The 21928-nt window shown below is 46.8% G+C and overlaps 1 pseudogene; it reads right to left on the reverse strand.

Annotated features, from left to right (window-relative positions):
* Positions 1 to 384: 384 nt before the first annotated feature.
* Positions 385 to 21928, reverse strand: part of LOC121714231 — a 35574-nt pseudogene continuing 14030 nt past the window's right edge.

Genomic DNA, 21928 nt, shown 5'->3' on the forward strand with positions numbered 1-21928 from the left:
AATGTTAATGGGCTCATAGAGGGCAATGTTAATGGGATCATTGAGGGCATCGTTAATGGGATCATTGAGGGCAGTGTTAATGGGCTCATAGAGGGCAATGTTAATGGGCAGAGGATGACTTTGTTGCCGTTGTACTTGTACTCTGCACAATGACAATAAAGTTGAATCTAATCTAATGATGGCAGATTCATGCCTCATGCCCAGTCACAGCATGTGCATCTGTCATTGTAAACAAGACCCGCCGGACATCCCAGGACAAATGAATGACCCATGAAGCACTGGTAGAACAGATTGGGATTTCCACTGTTGGGGTACAAGCCATCCGCCTTCCCAGAGCAGAAGCCACTTCCTGGGGCATGGGTGGTGGTGGTGGTGGTGGTGGGGCGGGTGGTTGTAGCAGCAGGGCTGGCTGTGGGTTTTGTAGGCTCCTCAGGGAAGGTGGTTGGAGGGAGAGGAGGCAAGTCTGAGGGGAACAAAAAGATTTCATATTTGTTTAGTCTCAGGAAGTAAGGAGTGCCACTGCAACTTGATATTTGTTTTGTCTCAGGAAGTAAGGAGTGCCACTGCAACTTGATATTTCAGTATGTCAGGTTTTTTCCTTCAGTCATCTCAAATGTGACAGAACTACATTTGTGATCAACTAATAAGGACATTTATGATCAATCAACAAAATGGATCTTTAATAAAGACCAAATGGATCCTTGATGAAGACATTTGTTGTTATTGCAGCTTGTTGGGTCACCTGAGAGGAGCTGTGAGCGCAGGTGGTTAATGAGAGGGTAGTCGCCCTGTCTGCAGAACTGCCCCTGAGAGGAGCTGTGAGCGCAGGTGGTTAATGAGAGGGTAGTCGCAAAGTCATCCAGGTCCAGCGCCCAGGCGAACGCTCCTCCGTATCCGTTGGCCTTGAGGTATTCAACCTGCAGATGCAAAAAGCAAGATAGGCTTGTTGTGTAATCCTGAAATATATAGAAATATTGAAGTGAATCAAACCAACACATTTTCAGCTATGTGAGTGGACACAAACACACACATAGATCATACACACACACATTCACACACACACACACACACACACACACACACACATAGATCACACACAATGATCACAGTACCCTCTGCTCCCCTCTGGGACACACACACACTGTACACTCTTAAAACGAATGTGTTGAAAGTAACACAACTTGCATTGTTTTTTAACACATCTCTGTGTCCAGATAGGGGAACCACTCGTTTTAAGAGTGTACCCTCTGCTTCCCTCTGGGAAAGCCAGCCAATCGGGAGTACCTTAGTTATGATGCTCTCCTGGTTGTCAAAACCCACCCACTCGTTTCCTTTGACAGCGTAGGGCACCTTCTGATCATCAATCCACTGGGTGCTAGTCTCCTTGAGGAAGGTGCAGAGGAAGGTGCAGAGGAAATAAATAGAAAGTAAGCCTGAGGAAAGTCCATGGATACGATGTGGAATGTGCGGCCATAAGTGGCTATTCCCAACAGCAGCTTCTCCGCCAGAGCTCCGGCGTCCCTCCAGTACCTCATGGCAAAGTCCTGCAGAGCACAGAGCGGGTGGTGTCTATACAGCAGAGTGTGTGGTGTCTATAGAGTGTGTGGTGTCTATAGAGCGTGTGGTGTCTATAGAGCAGAGTGTGTGGTGTCTATAGAGTGTGTGGTGTCTATAGAGCAGAGCGGATGGTGTCTATAGAGCGTGTGGTGTCTATAGAGTGTGTGGTGTCTATAGAGCAGAGCGGGTGGTGTCTATAGAGTGTGTGGTGTCTATAGAGCAGAGCGGGTGGTGTCTATAGAGCGTGTGGTGTCTATAGAGTGTGTGGTGTCTATAGAGCGTGTGGTGTCTATAGAGTGTGTTGTGTCTATAGAGCGTGTGGTGTCTATAGAGTGTGTGGTGTCTATAGAGCAGAGTGTGTGGTGTCTATAGAGCACAGAGTGTGTGGTGTCTATAGAGCGTGTGGTGTCTATAGTGTGTGGTGTCTATAGAGTAGAGTGTGTGATATCTATAGAGTGAGTGGTGTCTATAGAGTGTGTGGTGTCTATAGAGCAGAGCGTGTGGTGTCTATAGAGCGTGTGGTGTCTATAGAGCAGAGTGTGTGGTGTCTATAGAGCAGAGAGTGTGTGGTGTCTATAGAGTGTGTGGTGTCTATAGAGCACAGAGTGTGTGGTGTCTATAGAGCGTGTGGTGTCTATAGAGTGTGTGGTGTCTATAGAGTGTGTGGTGTCTATAGAGCAGAGTGTGTGGTGTCTATAGAGCGTGTGGTGTCTATAGAGTGTGTGGTGTCTATAGAGCAGAGCGTGTGGTGTCTATAGAGTGTGTGGTGTCTATAGAGTGTGTGGTGTCTATAGAGCAGAGCGTGTGGTGTCTATAGAGCGTGTGGTGTCTATAGAGTGTGTGGTGTCTATAGAGTGTGTGGTGTCTATAGAGCAGAGTGTGTGGTGTCTATAGAATGTGTGGTGTCTATAGAGTGTGTCGTGTCTATAGAGCAGAGCGTGTGGTGTCTATAGAGTGTGTGGTGTCTATAGAGTGTGTGGTGTCTATAGAGCAGAGCGGGTGGTGTCTATAGAGCAGAGCGTGTGGTGTCTATAGAGTGTGTGGTGTCTATAGAGTGTGTGGTGTCTATAGAGCAGAGTGTGTGGTGTCTATAGAGCGTGTGGTGTCTATAGAGTGTGTGGTGTCTATAGAGCAGAGCGTGTGGTGTCTATAGAGTGTGTGGTGTCTATAGAGCAGAGCGTGTGGTGTCTATAGAGTGTGTGGTGTCTATAGAGCAGAGTGTGTGGTGTCTATAGAGTGTGTGGTGTCTATAGAGCAGAGCGTGTGGTGTCTATAGAGCGTGTGGTGTCTATAGAGTGTGTGGTGTCTATAGAGTGTGTGGTGTCTATAGAGCAGAGTGTGTGGTGTCTATAGAGTGTGTGGTGTCTATAGAGCAGAGTGTGTGGTGTCTATAGAATGTGTGGTGTCTATAGAGTGTGTCGTGTCTATAGAGCAGAGCGTGTGGTGTCTATAGAGTGTGTGGTGTCTATAGAGTGTGTGGTGTCTATAGAGCAGAGCGGGTGGTGTCTATAGAGCAGAGCGTGTGGTGTCTATAGAGTGTGTGGTGTCTATAGGGTGTGTGGTGTCTATAGAGCAGAGTGTGTGGTGTCTATAGAGCGTGTGGTGTCTATAGAGTGTGTGGTGTCTATAGAGCAGAGCGTGTGGTGTCTATAGAGTGTGTGGTGTCTATAGAGCAGAGCGTGTGGTGTCTATAGAGTGTGTGGTGTCTATAGAGCAGAGTGTGTGGTGTCTATAGAGTGTGTGGTGTCTATAGAGTGTGTGGTGTCTATAGAGCAGAGCGTGTGGTGTCTATAGAGTGTGTGGTGTCTATAGAGTGTGTGGTGTCTATAGAGCAGAGTGTGTGGTGTCTATAGAGTGTGTGGTGTCTATAGAGTGTGTGGTGTCTATAGAGTGTGTGGTGTCTATAGAGCAGAGCGGGTGGTGTCTATAGAGCAGAGCGTGTGGTGTCTATAGAGTGTGTGGTGTCTATAGAGCAGAGTGTGTGGTGTCTATAGAGTGTGTGGTGTCTATAGAGCAGAGCGGATGGTGTCTATAGAGTGTGTGGTGTCTATAGAGTGTGTGGTGTCTATAGAGCAGAGTGTGTGGTGTCTATAGAGCGGGTGGTGTCTATAGAGCAGAGCGGGTGGTGTCTATAGAGCAGAGCGAGTGGTGTCTATAGAGTGTGTGGTGTCTATAGAGCAGAGCGAGTGGTGTCTATAGAGCAGAGAGTGTGTGGTGTCTATAGAGTGTGTGGTGTCTATAGAGCAGAGAGTGTGTGGTGTCTATAGAGTGTGTGGTGTCTATAGAGCAGAGCGTGTGGTGTCTATAGAGCGTGTGGTGTCTATAGAGCAGAGTGTGTGGTGTCTATAGAGCAGAGCGAGTGGTGTCTATAGAGCACAGAGTGTGTGGTGTCTATAGAGTGTGTGGTAGAGCAGGTTAAATCCTGGTTGCTGTGTGCCCATTTTTCTTTGGTTTTTGTTGTGTCATCCGTTTCGCCCCACGTCCATTTTTCTTGGACACTATTGGACGTCGGGTGCACTTTTTATAATAAACATCCTGCACTTAAGTGCTGCTGTGGCGGAGCCAATTCATTTCTCTCTAAAGAACCCAACCTGAGCTGTGCTACTTCGTGACAGAGTGTGTGGTGTCTATAAAGTGTGTGGTTTCTATAGAGCAGAGTGTGTGTTGTCTATAGAGTGTGTGGTGTCTATAGAGCAGAGTGTGTGGTGTCTATAGAGCACAGAGTGTGTGGTGTCTATAGAGTGTGTGGTGTCTATAGAGTGTGTGGTGTCTATAGAGTAGAGTGTGTGATATCTATAGAGTGAGTGGTGTCTATAGAGTGTGTGGTGTCTATAGAGCAGAGCGTGTGGTGTCTATAGAGCGTGTGGTGTCTATAGAGCAGAGTGTGTGGTGTCTATAGAGCAGAGAGTGTGTGGTGTCTATAGAGTGTGTGGTGTCTATAGAGCACAGAGTGTGTGGTGTCTATAGAGCGTGTGGTGTCTATAGAGTGTGTGGTGTCTATAGAGTGTGTGGTGTCTATAGAGCAGAGTGTGTGGTGTCTATAGAGCGTGTGGTGTCTATAGAGTGCGTGGTGTCTATAGAGCAGAGCGTGTGGTGTCTATAGAGTGTGTGGTGTCTATAGAGTGTGTGGTGTCTATAGAGCAGAGCGTGTGGTGTCTATAGAGCGTGTGGTGTCTATAGAGTGTGTGGTGTCTATAGAGTGTGTGGTGTCTATAGAGCAGAGTGTGTGGTGTCTATAGAGTGTGTGGTGTCTATAGAGTGTGTGGTGTCTATAGAGCAGAGCGTGTGATATCTATAGAGTGAGTGGTGTCTATAGAGTGTGTGGTGTCTATAGAGCAGAGCGTGTGGTGTCTATAGAGCGTGTGGTGTCTATAGAGCAGAGTGTGTGGTGTCTATAGAGCAGAGAGTGTGTGGTGTCTATAGAGTGTGTGGTGTCTATAGAGCACAGAGTGTGTGGTGTCTATAGAGCGTGTGGTGTCTATAGAGTGTGTGGTGTCTATAGACTGTGTGGTGTCTATAGAGCAGAGTGTGTGGTGTCTATAGAGCGTGTGGTGTCTATAGAGTGTGTGGTGTCTATAGAGCAGAGCGTGTGGTGTCTATAGAGTGTGTGGTGTCTATAGAGTGTGTGGTGTCTATAGAGCAGAGCGTGTGGTGTCTATAGAGCGTGTGGTGTCTATAGAGTGTGTGGTGTCTATAGAGTGTGTGGTGTCTATAGAGCAGAGTGTGTGGTGTCTATAGAGTGTGTGGTGTCTATAGAGTGTGTGGTGTCTATAGAGCAGAGCGTGTGGTGTCTATAGAGTGTGTGGTGTCTATAGAGTGTGTGGTGTCTATAGAGCAGAGCGGGTGGTGTCTATAGAGCAGAGCGTGTGGTGTCTATAGAGTGTGTGGTGTCTATAGAGTGTGTGGTGTCTATAGAGCAGAGTGTGTGGTGTCTATAGAGCGTGTGGTGTCTATAGAGTGTGTGGTGTCTATAGAGCAGAGCGTGTGGTGTCTATAGAGTGTGTGGTGTCTATAGAGCAGAGCGTGTGGTGTCTATAGAGTGTGTGGTGTCTATAGAGCAGAGTGTGTGGTGTCTATAGAGTGTGTGGTGTCTATAGAGCAGAGCGTGTGGTGTCTATAGAGCGTGTGGTGTCTATAGAGTGTGTGGTGTCTATAGAGTGTGTGGTGTCTATAGAGCAGAGTGTGTGGTGTCTATAGAGTGTGTGGTGTCTATAGAGCAGAGCGTGTGGTGTCTATAGAGTGTGTGGTGTCTATAGAGTGTGTGGTGTCTATAGAGCAGAGCGGGTGGTGTCTATAGAGCAGAGCGTGTGGTGTCTATAGAGTGTGTGGTGTCTATAGAGTGTGTGGTGTCTATAGAGCAGAGTGTGTGGTGTCTATAGAGCGTGTGGTGTCTATAGAGTGTGTGGTGTCTATAGAGCAGAGCGTGTGGTGTCTATAGAGTGTGTGGTGTCTATAGAGCAGAGCGTGTGGTGTCTATAGAGTGTGTGGTGTCTATAGAGCAGAGTGTGTGGTGTCTATAGAGTGTGTGGTGTCTATAGAGCAGAGCGTGTGGTGTCTATAGATCGTGTGGTGTCTATAGAGTGTGTGGTGTCTATAGAGTGTGTGGTGTCTATAGAGCAGAGTGTGTGGTGTCTATAGAGTGTGTGGTGTCTATAGAGCAGAGCGGGTGGTGTCTATAGAGCAGAGCGTGTGGTGTCTATAGAGTGTGTGGTGTCTATAGAGCAGAGTGTGTGGTGTCTATAGAGTGTGTGGTGTCTATAGAGCAGAGCGGATGGTGTCTATAGAGTGTGTGGTGTCTATAGAGTGTGTGGTGTCTATAGAGCAGAGTGTGTGGTGTCTATAGAGCGGGTGGTGTCTATAGAGCAGAGCGGGTGGTGTCTATAGAGCAGAGCGAGTGGTGTCTATAGAGTGTGTGGTGTCTATAGAGCAGAGCGAGTGGTGTCTATAGAGCAGAGAGTGTGTGGTGTCTATAGAGTGTGTGGTGTCTATAGAGCAGAGAGTGTGTGGTGTCTATAGAGTGTGTGGTGTCTATAGAGCAGAGCGAGTGGTGTCTATAGAGTGTGTGGTGTCTATAGAGCAGAGCGAGTGGTGTCTATAGAATGTGTGATGTCTATAGAGCAGAGCGAGTGGTGTCTATACAGCACAGAGTGTGTGGTGTCTATAGAGCAGGGTGTGTGGTGTCTATAGAGTGTGTGGTGTCTATAGAGCAGAGTGTGTGGTGTCTATAGAGCAGAGCGTGTGGTGTCTATAGAGTGTGTGGTGTCTATAGAGCAGAGCGAGTGGTGTCTACAGAGCACAGAGTGTGTGGTGTCTACAGAGTGTGTGGTGTCTATAGAGCAGAGTGTGTGGTGTCTATAGAGCAAAGTGTGTGGTGTCTATAGAGCAGAGCGTGTGGTGTCTATAGAGCACAGAGTGTGTGGTGTCTACAGAGTGTGTGGTGTCTATAGAGCAGAGTGTGTGGTGTCTATAGAGCAGAGAGTGTGGTGTCTACAGAGTGTGTGGTGTCTATAGAGCAGAGTGTGTGGTGTCTATAGAGCAGAGAGTGTGGTGTCTATAGAGCAGAGTGTGTGGTGTCTATAGAGTGTGTGGTGTCTATAGAGTGTGTGGTAGAGCAGGTTAAATCCTGGTTGCTGTGTGCCCATTTTTCTTTGGTTTTTGTTGTGTCATCCGTTTCGCCCCACGTTTTAAGTCCATTTTTCTTGGACACTATTGGACGTCGGGTGCACTTTTTACAATAAACATCCTGCACTTAAGTGCTGCTGTGGCGGAGCCAATTCATTTCTCTCTAAAGAACCCAACCCAACCTGAGCTGTGCTACTTCGTGACAGAGTGTGTGGTGTCTATAAAGTGTGTGGTGTCTATAGAGCAGTGTGTGTTGTCTATAGAGTGTGTGGTGTCTATAGAGCAGAGCGTTTGGTGTCTATAGAGTGTGTGGTGTCTATAGAGCAGAGTGTGTGGTGTCTATAGAGCGTGTGGTGTCTATAGAGTGTGTGGTGTCTATAGAGCAGAGCGGATGGTGTCTATAGAGCGTGTGGTGTCTATAGAGTGTGTGGTGTCTATAGAGCGTGTGGTGTCTATAGAGCGTGTGGTGTTTATAGAGCAGAGTGTGTGGTGTCTATAGAGTGTGTGGTGTCTATAGAGCGTGTGGTGTCTATAGAGTGTATGGTATCTATAGAGTAAGTGGTGTCTATAGAGCATGTGGTGTCTATAGAGCAGAGCGGATGGTGTCTATAGAGCGTGTGGTGTTTATAGAGCAGAGTGTGTGGTGTCTATAGAGTGTGTGGTGTATATAGAGTGTGTGGTATCTATAGAGTGGGTGGTGTCTATAGAGCATGTGGTGTCTATAGAGCAGAGCGGATGGTGTCTATAGAGCGTGTGGTGTTTATAGAGCAGAGTGTGTGGTGTCTATAGAGTGGGTGGTGTCTATAGAGTGTGTGGTGTCTATAGAGTAGAGTGTGTGATATCTATAGAGTGAGTGGTGTCTATAGAGTGTGTGGTGTCTATAGAGCAGAGCGTGTGGTGTCTATAGAGCGTGTGGTGTCTATAGAGCAGAGTGTGTGGTGTCTATAGAGCAGAGCGAGTGGTGTCTATAGAGCACAGAGTGTGTGGTGTCTATAGAGTGTGTGGTAGAGCAGGTTAAATCCTGGTTGCTGTGTGCCCATTTTTCTTTGGTTTTTGTTGTGTCATCCGTTTCGCCCCACGTCCATTTTTCTTGGACACTATTGGACGTCGGGTGCACTTTTTATAATAAACATCCTGCACTTAAGTGCTGCTGTGGCGGAGCCAATTCATTTCTCTCTAAAGAACCCAACCTGAGCTGTGCTACTTCGTGACAGAGTGTGTGGTGTCTATAAAGTGTGTGGTGTCTATAGAGCAGAGTGTGTGTTGTCTATAGAGTGTGTGGTGTCTATAGAGCAGAGTGTGTGGTGTCTATACAGCACAGAGTGTGTGGTGTCTATAGAGTGTGTGGTGTCTATAGAGTGTGTGGTGTCTATAGAGTGTGTGGTGTCTATAGAGCACAGAGTGTGTGGTGTCTATAGAGCGTGTGGTGTCTATAGAGCGTGTGGTGTCTATAGAGTGTGTGGTGTCTATAGAGTAGAGTGTGTGATATCTATAGAGTGAGTGGTGTCTATAGAGTGTGTGGTGTCTATAGAGCAGAGCGTGTGGTGTCTATAGAGCGTGTGGTGTCTATAGAGCAGAGTGTGTGGTGTCTATAGAGCAGAGAGTGTGTGGTGTCTATAGAGTGTGTGGTGTCTATAGAGCACAGAGTGTGTGGTGTCTATAGAGCGTGTGGTGTCTATAGAGTGTGTGGTGTCTATAGAGTGTGTGGTGTCTATAGAGCAGAGTGTGTGGTGTCTATAGAGCGTGTGGTGTCTATAGAGTGCGTGGTGTCTATAGAGCAGAGCGTGTGGTGTCTATAGAGTGTGTGGTGTCTATAGAGTGTGTGGTGTCTATAGAGCAGAGCGTGTGGTGTCTATAGAGCGTGTGGTGTCTATAGAGTGTGTGGTGTCTATAGAGTGTGTGGTGTCTATAGAGCAGAGTGTGTGGTGTCTATAGAGTGTGTGGTGTCTATAGAGTGTGTGGTGTCTATAGAGCAGAGCGTGTGATATCTATAGAGTGAGTGGTGTCTATAGAGTGTGTGGTGTCTATAGAGCAGAGCGTGTGGTGTCTATAGAGCGTGTGGTGTCTATAGAGCAGAGTGTGTGGTGTCTATAGAGCAGAGAGTGTGTGGTGTCTATAGAGTGTGTGGTGTCTATAGAGCACAGAGTGTGTGGTGTCTATAGAGCGTGTGGTGTCTATAGAGTGTGTGGTGTCTATAGAGTGTGTGGTGTCTATTGAGCAGAGTGTGTGGTGTCTATAGAGCGTGTGGTGTCTATAGAGTGTGTGGTGTCTATAGAGCAGAGCGTGTGGTGTCTATAGAGTGTGTGGTGTCTATAGAGTGTGTGGTGTCTATAGAGCAGAGCGTGTGGTGTCTATAGAGCGTGTGGTGTCTATAGAGTGTGTTGTGTCTATAGAGTGTGTGGTGTCTATAGAGCAGAGTGTGTGGTGTCTATAGAGTGTGTGGTGTCTATAGAGTGTGTGGTGTCTATAGAGCAGAGCGTGTGGTGTCTATAGAGTGTGTGGTGTCTATAGAGTGTGTGGTGTCTATAGAGCAGAGCGGGTGGTGTCTATAGAGCAGAGCGTGTGGTGTCTATAGAGTGTGTGGTGTCTATAGAGTGTGTGGTGTCTATAGAGCAGAGTGTGTGGTGTCTATAGAGCGTGTGGTGTCTATAGAGTGTGTGGTGTCTATAGAGCAGAGCGTGTGGTGTCTATAGAGTGTGTGGTGTCTATAGAGCAGAGCGTGTGGTGTCTATAGAGTGTGTGGTGTCTATAGAGCAGAGTGTGTGGTGTCTATAGAGTGTGTGGTGTCTATAGAGCAGAGCGTGTGGTGTCTATAGAGCGTGTGGTGTCTATAGAGTGTGTGGTGTCTATAGAGTGTGTGGTGTCTATAGAGCAGAGTGTGTGGTGTCTATAGAGTGTGTGGTGTCTATAGAGCAGAGCGTGTGGTGTCTATAGAGTGTGTGGTGTCTATAGAGTGTGTGGTGTCTATAGAGCAGAGCGGGTGGTGTCTATAGAGCAGAGCGTGTGGTGTCTATAGAGTGTGTGGTGTCTATAGAGCAGAGCGTGTGGTGTCTATAGAGTGTGTGGTGTCTATAGAGCAGAGTGTGTGGTGTCTATAGAGTGTGTGGTGTCTATAGAGTGTGTGGTGTCTATAGAGCAGAGCGTGTGGTGTCTATAGAGCGTGTGGTGTCTATAGAGTGTGTGGTGTCTATAGAGTGTGTGGTGTCTATAGAGCAGAGTGTGTGGTGTCTATAGAGTGTGTGGTGTCTATAGAGTGTGTGGTGTCTATAGAGCAGAGCGGGTGGTGTCTATAGAGCAGAGCGTGTGGTGTCTATAGAGTGTGTGGTGTCTATAGAGCAGAGTGTGTGGTGTCTATAGAGTGTGTGGTGTCTATAGAGCAGAGCGGATGGTGTCTATAGAGTGTGTGGTGTCTATAGAGTGTGTGGTGTCTATAGAGCAGAGTGTGTGGTGTCTATAGAGCGGGTGGTGTCTATAGAGAGAGCGGGTGGTGTCTATAGAGCAGAGCGAGTGGTGTCTATAGAGTGTGTGGTGTCTATAGAGCAGAGCGAGTGGTGTCTATAGAGCAGAGAGTGTGTGGTGTCTATAGAGTGTGTGGTGTCTATAGAGCAGAGAGTGTGTGGTGTCTATAGAGTGTGTGGTGTCTATAGAGCAGAGCGAGTGGTGTCTATAGAGTGTGTGGTGTCTATAGAGCAGAGCGAGTGGTGTCTATAGAATGTGTGGTGTCTATAGAGCAGAGCGAGTGGTGTCTATACAGCACAGAGTGTGTGGTGTCTATAGAGCAGGGTGTGTGGTGTCTATAGAGTGTGTGGTGTCTATAGAGCAGAGTGTGTGGTGTCTATAGAGCAGAGCGTGTGGTGTCTATAGAGTGTGTGGTGTCTATAGAGCAGAGCGAGTGGTGTCTATAGAGCACAGAGTGTGTGGTGTCTACAGAGTGTGTGGTGTCTATAGAGCAGAGTGTGTGGTGTCTATAGAGCAGAGCGTGTGGTGTCTATAGAGCAGAGTGTGTGGTGTCTATAGAGCAGAGTGTGTGGTGTCTATAGAGCAGAGCAAGTGGTGTCTATAGAGCAGAGTGTGTGGTGTCTATAGAGCAAAGTGTGTGGTGTCTATAGAGCAGAGCGTGTGGTGTCTATAGAGCACAGAGTGTGTGGTGTCTACAGAGTGTGTGGTGTCTATAGAGCAGAGTGTGTGGTGTCTATAGAGCAGAGAGTGTGGTGTCTACAGAGTGTGTGGTGTCTATAGAGCAGAGTGTGTGGTGTCTATAGAGCAGAGAGTGTGGTGTCTATAGAGCAGAGTGTGTGGTGTCTATAGAGTGTGTGGTGTCTATAGAGTGTGTGGTAGAGCAGGTTAAATCCTGGTTGCTGTGTGCCCATTTTTCTTTGGTTTTTGTTGTGTCATCCGTTTCGCCCCACGTTTTAAGTCCATTTTTCTTGGACACTATTGGACGTCGGGTGCACTTTTTACAATAAACATCCTGCACTTAAGTGCTGCTGTGGCGGAGCCAATTCATTTCTCTCTAAAGAACCCAACCCAACCTGAGCTGTGCTACTTCGTGACAGAGTGTGTGGTGTCTATAAAGTGTGTGGTGTCTATAGAGCAGTGTGTGTTGTCTATAGAGTGTGTGGTGTCTATAGAGCAGAGCGTGTGGTGTCTATAGAGTGTGTGGTGTCTATAGAGCAGAGTGTGTGGTGTCTATAGAGCGTGTGGTGTCTATAGAGTGTGTGGTGTCTATAGAGCAGAGCGGATGGTGTCTATAGAGCGTGTGGTGTCTATAGAGTGTGTGGTGTCTATAGAGCGTGTGGTGTCTATAGAGCGTGTGGTGTTTATAGAGCAGAGTGTGTGGTGTCTATAGAGCAGAGTGTGTGGTGTCTATAGAGTGTGTGGTGTCTATAGAGCGTGTGGTGTCTATAGAGTGTATGGTATCTATAGAGTAAGTGGTGTCTATAGAGCATGTGGTGTCTATAGAGCAGAGCGGATGGTGTCTATAGAGCGTGTGGTGTTTATAGAGCAGAGTGTGTGGTGTCTATAGAGTGTGTGGTGTATATAGAGTGTGTGGTATCTATAGAGTGGGTGGTGTCTATAGAGCATGTGGTGTCTATAGAGCAGAGCGGATGGTGTCTATAGAGCGTGTGGTGTTTATAGAGCAGAGTGTGTGGTGTCTATAGAGTGGGTGGTGTCTATAGAGTGTGTGGTGTCTATAGAGTAGAGTGTGTGATATCTATAGAGTGAGTGGTGTCTATAGAGTGTGTGGTGTCTATAGAGTGTGTGGTGTCTATAGAGCAGAGCGTGTGGTGTCTATAGAGCGTGTGGTGTCTATAGAGCAGAGTGTGTGGTGTCTATAGAGCAGAGCGAGTGGTGTCTATAGAGCACAGAGTGTGTGGTGTCTATAGAGTGTGTGGTAGAGCAGGTTAAATCCTGGTTGCTGTGTGCCCATTTTTCTTTGGTTTTTGTTGTGTCATCCGTTTCGCCCCACGTCCATTTTTCTTGGACACTATTGGACGTCGGGTGCACTTTTTATAATAAACATCCTGCACTTAAGTGCTGCTGTGGCGGAGCCAATTCATTTCTCTCTAAAGAACCCAACCCAACCTGAGCTGTGCTACTTCGTGACAGAGTGTGTGGTGTCTATAAAGTGTGTGGTGTCTATAGAGCAGTGTGTGTTGTCTATAGAGTGTGTGGTGTCTATAGAGCAGAGCGTGTGGTGTCTATAGAGTGTGTGGTGTCTATAGAGCAGAGTGTGTGGTGTCTATAGAGCGTGTGGTGTCTATAGAGTGTGTGGTGTCTATAGAGCAGAGCGGATGGTGTCTATAGAGCGTGTGGTGTCTATAGAGTGTGTGGTGTCTATAGAGCGTGTGGTGTCTATAGAGCGTGTGGTTTTTATAGAGCAGAGTGTGTGGTGTCTATAGAGCAGAGTGTGTGGTGTCTATAGAGTGTGTGGTGTCTATAGAGCGTGTGGTGTCTATAGAGTGTATGGTATCTATAGAGTAAGTGGTGTCTATAGAGCATGTGGTGTCTATAGAGCAGAGCGGATGGTGTCTATAGAGCGTGTGGTGTTTATAGAGTGTGTGGTGTATATAGAGTGTGTGGTATCTATAGAGTGGGTGGTGTCTATAGAGCATGTGGTGTCTATAGAGCGTGTGGTGTTTATAGAGCAGAGTGTGTGGTGTCTATAGAGTGGGTGGTGTCTATAGAGTGTGTGGTGTCTATAGAGTAGAGTGTGTGATATCTATAGAGTGAGTGGTGTCTATAGAGTGTGTGGTGTCTATAGAGTGTGTGGTGTCTATAGAGCAGAGCGTGTGGTGTCTATAGAGCGTGTGGTGTCTATAGAGCAGAGTGTGTGGTGTCTATAGAGCAGAGCGAGTGGTGTCTATAGAGCACAGAGTGTGTGGTGTCTATAGAGTGTGTGGTAGAGCAGGTTAAATCCTGGTTGCTGTGTGCCCATTTTTCTTTGGTTTTTGTTGTGTCATCCGTTTCGCCCCACGTTTTAAGTCCATTTTTCTTGGACACTATTGGACGTCGGGTGCACTTTTTACAATAAACATCCTGCACTTAAGTGCTGCTGTGGCGGAGCCAATTCATTTCTCTCTAAAGAACCCAACCTGAGCTGTGCTACTTCGTGACAGAGTGTGTGGTGTCTATAAAGTGTGTGGTGTCTATAGAGCAGAGTGTGTGTTGTCTATAGAGCAGAGAGTGTGGTTTCTATAGAGCAGAGTGTGTGGTGTCTATAGAGTGTGTGGTGTCTATAGAGTGTGTGGTAGAGCAGGTTAAATCCTGGTTGCTGTGTGCCCATTTTTCTTTGGTTTTTGTTGTGTCATCCGTTTCGCCCCACGTTTTAAGTCCATTTTTCTTGGACACTATTGGACGTCGGGTGCACTTTTTACAATAAACATCCTGCACTTAAGTGCTGCTGTGGCGGAGCCAATTCATTTCTCTCTAAAGAACCCAACCCAACCTGAGCTGTGCTACTTCGTGACAGAGTGTGTGGTGTCTATAAAGTGTGTGGTGTCTATAGAGCAGTGTGTGTTGTCTATAGAGTGTGTGGTGTCTATAGAGCAGAGCGTGTGGTGTCTATAGAGTGTGTGGTGTCTATAGAGCGTGTGGTGTCTATAGAGTGTGTGGTGTCTATAGAGCAGAGCGGATGGTGTCTATAGAGCGTGTGGTGTCTATAGAGTGTGTGGTGTCTATAGAGCGTGTGGTGTCTATAGAGCGTGTGGTGTTTATAGAGCAGAGTGTGTGGTGTCTATAGAGCAGAGTGTGTGGTGTCTATAGAGTGTGTGGTGTCTATAGAGCGTGTGGTGTCTATAGAGTGTATGGTATCTATAGAGTAAGTGGTGTCTATAGAGCATGTGGTGTCTATAGAGCAGAGCGGATGGTGTCTATAGAGCGTGTGGTGTTTATAGAGCAGAGTGTGTGGTGTCTATAAAGTGTGTGGTGTCTATAGAGCAGTGTGTGTTGTCTATAGAGTGTGTGGTGTCTATAGAGCAGAGCGTGTGGTGTCTATAGAGTGTGTGGTGTCTATAGAGCAGAGTGTGTGGTGTCTATAGAGCGTGTGGTGTCTATAGAGTGTGTGGTGTCTATAGAGCAGAGCGGATGGTGTCTATAGAGCGTGTGGTGTCTATAGAGTGTGTGGTGTCTATAGAGCGTGTGGTGTCTATAGAGCGTGTGGTGTTTATAGAGCAGAGTGTGTGGTGTCTATAGAGCAGAGTGTGTGGTGTCTATAGAGTGTGTGGTGTCTATAGAGCGTGTGGTGTCTATAGAGTGTATGGTATCTATAGAGTAAGTGGTGTCTATAGAGCATGTGGTGTCTATAGAGCAGAGCGGATGGTGTCTATAGAGCGTGTGGTGTTTATAGAGCAGAGTGTGTGGTGTCTATAGAGTGTGTGGTGTATATAGAGTGTGTGGTATCTATAGAGTGGGTGGTGTCTATAGAGCATGTGGTGTCTATAGAGCAGAGCGGATGGTGTCTATAGAGCGTGTGGTGTTTATAGAGCAGAGTGTGTGGTGTCTATAGAGTGGGTGGTGTCTATAGAGTGTGTGGTGTCTATAGAGTAGAGTGTGTGATATCTATAGAGTGAGTGGTGTCTATAGAGTGTGTGGTGTCTATAGAGTGTGTGGTGTCTATAGAGCAGAGTGTGTGGTGTCTATAGAGTGTGTGGTGTCTATAGAGCAGAGCGTGTGGTGTCTATAGAGTGTGTGGTGTCTATAGAGCAGAGTGTGTGGTGTCTATAGAGTGTGTGGTGTCTATAGAGCAGAGCGTGTGGTGTCTATAGAGCGTGTGGTGTCTATAGAGTGTGTGGTGTCTATAGAGTGTGTGGTGTCTATAGAGCAGAGTGTGTGGTGTCTATAGAGTGTGTGGTGTCTATAGAGCAGAGCGTGTGGTGTCTATAGAGTGTGTGGTGTCTATAGAGCAGAGCGGGTGGTGTCTATAGAGCAGAGCGTGTGGTGTCTATAGAGTGTGTGGTGTCTATAGAGCAGAGCGTGTGGTGTCTATAGAGTGTGTGGTGTCTATAGAGCAGAGTGTGTGGTGTCTATAGAGTGTGTGGTGTCTATAGAGTGTGTGGTGTCTATAGAGCAGAGCGTGTGGTGTCTATAGAGCGTGTGGTGTCTATAGAGTGTGTGGTGTCTATAGAGTGTGTGGTGTCTATAGAGCAGAGTGTGTGGTGTCTATAGAGTGTGTGGTGTCTATAGAGTGTGTGGTGTCTATAGAGCAGAGCGGATGGTGTCTATAGAGTGTGTGGTGTCTATAGAGTGTGTGGTGTCTATAGAGCAGAGTGTGTGGTGTCTATAGAGCGGGTGGTGTCTATAGAGAGAGCGGGTGGTGTCTATAGAGCAGAGCGAGTGGTGTCTATAGAGTGTGTGGTGTCTATAGAGCAGAGCGAGTGGTGTCTATAGAGCAGAGAGTGTGTGGTGTCTATAGAGTGTGTGGTGTCTATAGAGCAGAGAGTGTGTGGTGTCTATAGAGTGTGTGGTGTCTATAGAGCAGAGCGAGTGGTGTCTATAGAGTGTGTGGTGTCTATAGAGCAGAGCGAGTGGTGTCTATAGAATGTGTGGTGTCTATAGAGCAGAGCGAGTGGTGTCTATACAGCACAGAGTGTGTGGTGTCTATAGAGCAGGGTGTGTGGTGTCTATAGAGTGTGTGGTGTCTATAGAGCAGAGTGTGTGGTGTCTATAGAGCAGAGCGTGTGGTGTCTATAGAGTGTGTGGTGTCTATAGAGCAGAGCGAGTGGTGTCTATAGAGCACAGAGTGTGTGGTGTCTACAGAGTGTGTGGTGTCTATAGAGCAGAGTGTGTGGTGTCTATAGAGCAGAGCGTGTGGTGTCTATAGAGCAGAGTGTGTGGTGTCTATAGAGCAGAGTGTGTGGTGTCTATAGAGCAGAGCAAGTGGTGTCTATAGAGCAGAGTGTGTGGTGTCTATAGAGCAAAGTGTGTGGTGTCTATAGAGCAGAGCGTGTGGTGTCTATAGAGCACAGAGTGTGTGGTGTCTACAGAGTGTGTGGTGTCTATAGAGCAGAGTGTGTGGTGTCTATAGAGCAGAGAGTGTGGTGTCTACAGAGTGTGTGGTGTCTATAGAGCAGAGTGTGTGGTGTCTATAGAGCAGAGAGTGTGGTGTCTATAGAGCAGAGTGTGTGGTGTCTATAGAGTGTGTGGTGTCTATAGAGTGTGTGGTAGAGCAGGTTAAATCCTGGTTGCTGTGTGCCCATTTTTCTTTGGTTTTTGTTGTGTCATCCGTTTCGCCCCACGTTTTAAGTCCATTTTTCTTGGACACTATTGGACGTCGGGTGCACTTTTTACAATAAACATCCTGCACTTAAGTGCTGCTGTGGCGGAGCCAATTCATTTCTCTCTAAAGAACCCAACCCAACCTGAGCTGTGCTACTTCGTGACAGAGTGTGTGGTGTCTATAAAGTGTGTGGTGTCTATAGAGCAGTGTGTGTTGTCTATAGAGTGTGTGGTGTCTATAGAGCAGAGCGTGTGGTGTCTATAGAGTGTGTGGTGTCTATAGAGCAGAGTGTGTGGTGTCTATAGAGCGTGTGGTGTCTATAGAGTGTGTGGTGTCTATAGAGCAGAGCGGATGGTGTCTATAGAGCGTGTGGTGTCTATAGAGTGTGTGGTGTCTATAGAGCGTGTGGTGTCTATAGAGCGTGTGGTGTTTATAGAGCAGAGTGTGTGGTGTCTATAGAGCAGAGTGTGTGGTGTCTATAGAGTGTGTGGTGTCTATAGAGCGTGTGGTGTCTATAGAGTGTATGGTATCTATAGAGTAAGTGGTGTCTATAGAGCATGTGGTGTCTATAGAGCAGAGCGGATGGTGTCTATAGAGCGTGTGGTGTTTATAGAGCAGAGTGTGTGGTGTCTATAGAGTGTGTGGTGTATATAGAGTGTGTGGTATCTATAGAGTGGGTGGTGTCTATAGAGCATGTGGTGTCTATAGAGCAGAGCGGATGGTGTCTATAGAGCGTGTGGTGTTTATAGAGCAGAGTGTGTGGTGTCTATAGAGTGGGTGGTGTCTATAGAGTGTGTGGTGTCTATAGAGTAGAGTGTGTGATATCTATAGAGTGAGTGGTGTCTATAGAGTGTGTGGTGTCTATAGAGTGTGTGGTGTCTATAGAGCAGAGCGTGTGGTGTCTATAGAGCGTGTGGTGTCTATAGAGCAGAGTGTGTGGTGTCTATAGAGCAGAGCGAGTGGTGTCTATAGAGCACAGAGTGTGTGGTGTCTATAGAGTGTGTGGTAGAGCAGGTTAAATCCTGGTTGCTGTGTGCCCATTTTTCTTTGGTTTTTGTTGTGTCATCCGTTTCGCCCCACGTCCATTTTTCTTGGACACTATTGGACGTCGGGTGCACTTTTTATAATAAACATCCTGCACTTAAGTGCTGCTGTGGCGGAGCCAATTCATTTCTCTCTAAAGAACCCAACCCAACCTGAGCTGTGCTACTTCGTGACAGAGTGTGTGGTGTCTATAAAGTGTGTGGTGTCTATAGAGCAGTGTGTGTTGTCTATAGAGTGTGTGGTGTCTATAGAGCAGAGCGTGTGGTGTCTATAGAGTGTGTGGTGTCTATAGAGCAGAGTGTGTGGTGTCTATAGAGCGTGTGGTGTCTATAGAGTGTGTGGTGTCTATAGAGCAGAGCGGATGGTGTCTATAGAGCGTGTGGTGTCTATAGAGTGTGTGGTGTCTATAGAGCGTGTGGTGTCTATAGAGCGTGTGGTTTTTATAGAGCAGAGTGTGTGGTGTCTATAGAGCAGAGTGTGTGGTGTCTATAGAGTGTGTGGTGTCTATAGAGCGTGTGGTGTCTATAGAGTGTATGGTATCTATAGAGTAAGTGGTGTCTATAGAGCATGTGGTGTCTATAGAGCAGAGCGGATGGTGTCTATAGAGCGTGTGGTGTTTATAGAGTGTGTGGTGTATATAGAGTGTGTGGTATCTATAGAGTGGGTGGTGTCTATAGAGCGTGTGGTGTTTATAGAGCAGAGTGTGTGGTGTCTATAGAGTGGGTGGTGTCTATAGAGTGTGTGGTGTCTATAGAGTAGAGTGTGTGATATCTATAGAGTGAGTGGTGTCTATAGAGTGTGTGGTGTCTATAGAGTGTGTGGTGTCTATAGAGCAGAGCGTGTGGTGTCTATAGAGCGTGTGGTGTCTATAGAGCAGAGTGTGTGGTGTCTATAGAGCAGAGCGAGTGGTGTCTATAGAGCACAGAGTGTGTGGTGTCTATAGAGTGTGTGGTAGAGCAGGTTAAATCCTGGTTGCTGTGTGCCCATTTTTCTTTGGTTTTTGTTGTGTCATCCGTTTCGCCCCACGTTTTAAGTCCATTTTTCTTGGACACTATTGGACGTCGGGTGCACTTTTTACAATAAACATCCTGCACTTAAGTGCTGCTGTGGCGGAGCCAATTCATTTCTCTCTAAAGAACCCAACCTGAGCTGTGCTACTTCGTGACAGAGTGTGTGGTGTCTATAAAGTGTGTGGTGTCTATAGAGCAGAGTGTGTGTTGTCTATAGAGCAGAGAGTGTGGTTTCTATAGAGCAGAGTGTGTGGTGTCTATAGAGTGTGTGGTGTCTATAGAGTGTGTGGTAGAGCAGGTTAAATCCTGGTTGCTGTGTGCCCATTTTTCTTTGGTTTTTGTTGTGTCATCCGTTTCGCCCCACGTTTTAAGTCCATTTTTCTTGGACACTATTGGACGTCGGGTGCACTTTTTACAATAAACATCCTGCACTTAAGTGCTGCTGTGGCGGAGCCAATTCATTTCTCTCTAAAGAACCCAACCCAACCTGAGCTGTGCTACTTCGTGACAGAGTGTGTGGTGTCTATAAAGTGTGTGGTGTCTATAGAGCAGTGTGTGTTGTCTATAGAGTGTGTGGTGTCTATAGAGCAGAGCGTGTGGTGTCTATAGAGTGTGTGGTGTCTATAGAGCGTGTGGTGTCTATAGAGTGTGTGGTGTCTATAGAGCAGAGCGGATGGTGTCTATAGAGCGTGTGGTGTCTATAGAGTGTGTGGTGTCTATAGAGCGTGTGGTGTCTATAGAGCGTGTGGTGTTTATAGAGCAGAGTGTGTGGTGTCTATAGAGCAGAGTGTGTGGTGTCTATAGAGTGTGTGGTGTCTATAGAGCGTGTGGTGTCTATAGAGTGTATGGTATCTATAGAGTAAGTGGTGTCTATAGAGCATGTGGTGTCTATAGAGCAGAGCGGATGGTGTCTATAGAGCGTGTGGTGTTTATAGAGCAGAGTGTGTGGTGTCTATAGAGTGTGTGGTGTATATAGAGTGTGTGGTATCTATAGAGTGGGTGGTGTCTATAGAGCATGTGGTGTCTATAGAGCAGAGCGGATGGTGTCTATAGAGCGTGTGGTGTTTATAGAGCAGAGTGTGTGGTGTCTATAGAGTGGGTGGTGTCTATAGAGTGTGTGGTGTCTATAGAGTAGAGTGTGTGATATCTATAGAGTGAGTGGTGTCTATAGAGTGTGTGGTGTCTATAGAGTGTGTGGTGTCTATAGAGCAGAGTGTGTGGTGTCTATAGAGCGTGTGGTGTCTATAGAGCAGAGCGAGTGGTGTCTATAGAGCACAGAGTGTGTGGTGTCTATAGAGTGTGTGGTAGAGCAGGTTAAATCCTGGTTGCTGTGTGCCCATTTTTCTTTGGTTTTTGTTGTGTCATCCGTTTCGCCCCACGTCCATTTTTCTTGGACACTATTGGACGTCGGGTGCACTTTTTATAATAAACATCCTGCACTTAAGTGCTGCTGTGGCGGAGCCAATTCATTTCTCTCTAAAGAACCCAACCTGAGCTGTGCTACTTCGTGACAGAGTGTGTGGTGTCTATAAAGTGTGTGGTGTCTATAGAGCAGAGTGTGTGTTGTCTATAGAGCAGAGAGTGTGGTTTCTATAGAGCAGAGTGTGTGGTGTCTATAGAGTGTGTGGTGTCTATAGAGTGTGTGGTAGAGCAGGTTAAATCCTGGTTGCTGTGTGCCCATTTTTCTTTGGTTTTTGTTGTGTCATCCGTTTCGCCCCACGTTTTAAGTCCATTTTTCTTGGACACTATTGGACGTCGGGTGCACTTTTTACAATAAACATCCTGCACTTAAGTGCTGCTGTGGCAGAGCCAATTCATTTCTCTCTAAAGAACCCAACCCAACCTGAGCTGTGCTACTTCGTGACAGAGTGTGTGGTGTCTATAAAGTGTGTGGTGTCTATAGAGCAGTGTGTGTTGTCTATAGAGTGTGTGGTGTCTATAGAGCAGAGCGTGTGGTGTCTATAGAGTGTGTGGTGTCTATAGAGCGTGTGGTGTCTATAGAGTGTGTGGTGTCTATAGAGCAGAGCGGATGGTGTCTATAGAGCGTGTGGTGTCTATAGAGTGTGTGGTGTCTATAGAGCGTGTGGTGTCTATAGAGCGTGTGGTGTTTATAGAGCAGAGTGTGTGGTGTCTATAGAGCAGAGTGTGTGGTGTCTATAGAGTGTGTGGTGTCTATAGAGCGTGTGGTGTCTATAGAGTGTATGGTATCTATAGAGTAAGTGGTGTCTATAGAGCATGTGGTGTCTATAGAGCAGAGCGGATGGTGTCTATAGAGCGTGTGGTGTTTATAGAGCAGAGTGTGTGGTGTCTATAGAGTGGGTGGTGTCTATAGAGTGTGTGGTGTCTATAGAGTAGAGTGTGTGATATCTATAGAGTGAGTGGTGTCTATAGAGTGTGTGGTGTCTATAGAGTGTGTGGTGTCTATAGAGCAGAGTGTGTGGTGTCTATAGAGCGTGTGGTGTCTATAGAGCAGAGTGTGTGGTGTCTATAGAGCAGAGCGAGTGGTGTCTATAGAGCACAGAGTGTGTGGTGTCTATAGAGTGTGTGGTAGAGCAGGTTAAATCCTGGTTGCTGTGTGCCCATTTTTCTTTGGTTTTTGTTGTGTCATCCGTTTCGCCCCACGTCCATTTTTCTTGGACACTATTGGACGTCGGGTGCACTTTTTATAATAAACATCCTGCACTTAAGTGCTGCTGTGGCGGAGCCAATTCATTTCTCTCTAAAGAACCCAACCTGAGCTGTGCTACTTCGTGACAGAGTGTGTGGTGTCTATAAAGTGTGTGGTGTCTATAGAGCAGAGTGTGTGTTGTCTATAGAGTGTGTGGTGTCTATAGAGCAGAGTGTGTGGTGTCTATAGAGTGTGTGGTGTCTATAGAGCGTGTGGTGTCTATAGAGTGTGTGGTGTCTATAGAGTAAGTGGTGTCTATAGAGTGTGTGGTGTCTATAGAGCAGAGCGTGTGGTGTCTATAGAGTGTGT

The sequence above is a fragment of the Alosa sapidissima genome, chromosome 7, assembly GCF_018492685.1.
Source record: "Alosa sapidissima isolate fAloSap1 chromosome 7, fAloSap1.pri, whole genome shotgun sequence".
NCBI classification, from domain to species: Eukaryota; Metazoa; Chordata; class Actinopteri; order Clupeiformes; family Clupeidae; genus Alosa; species Alosa sapidissima.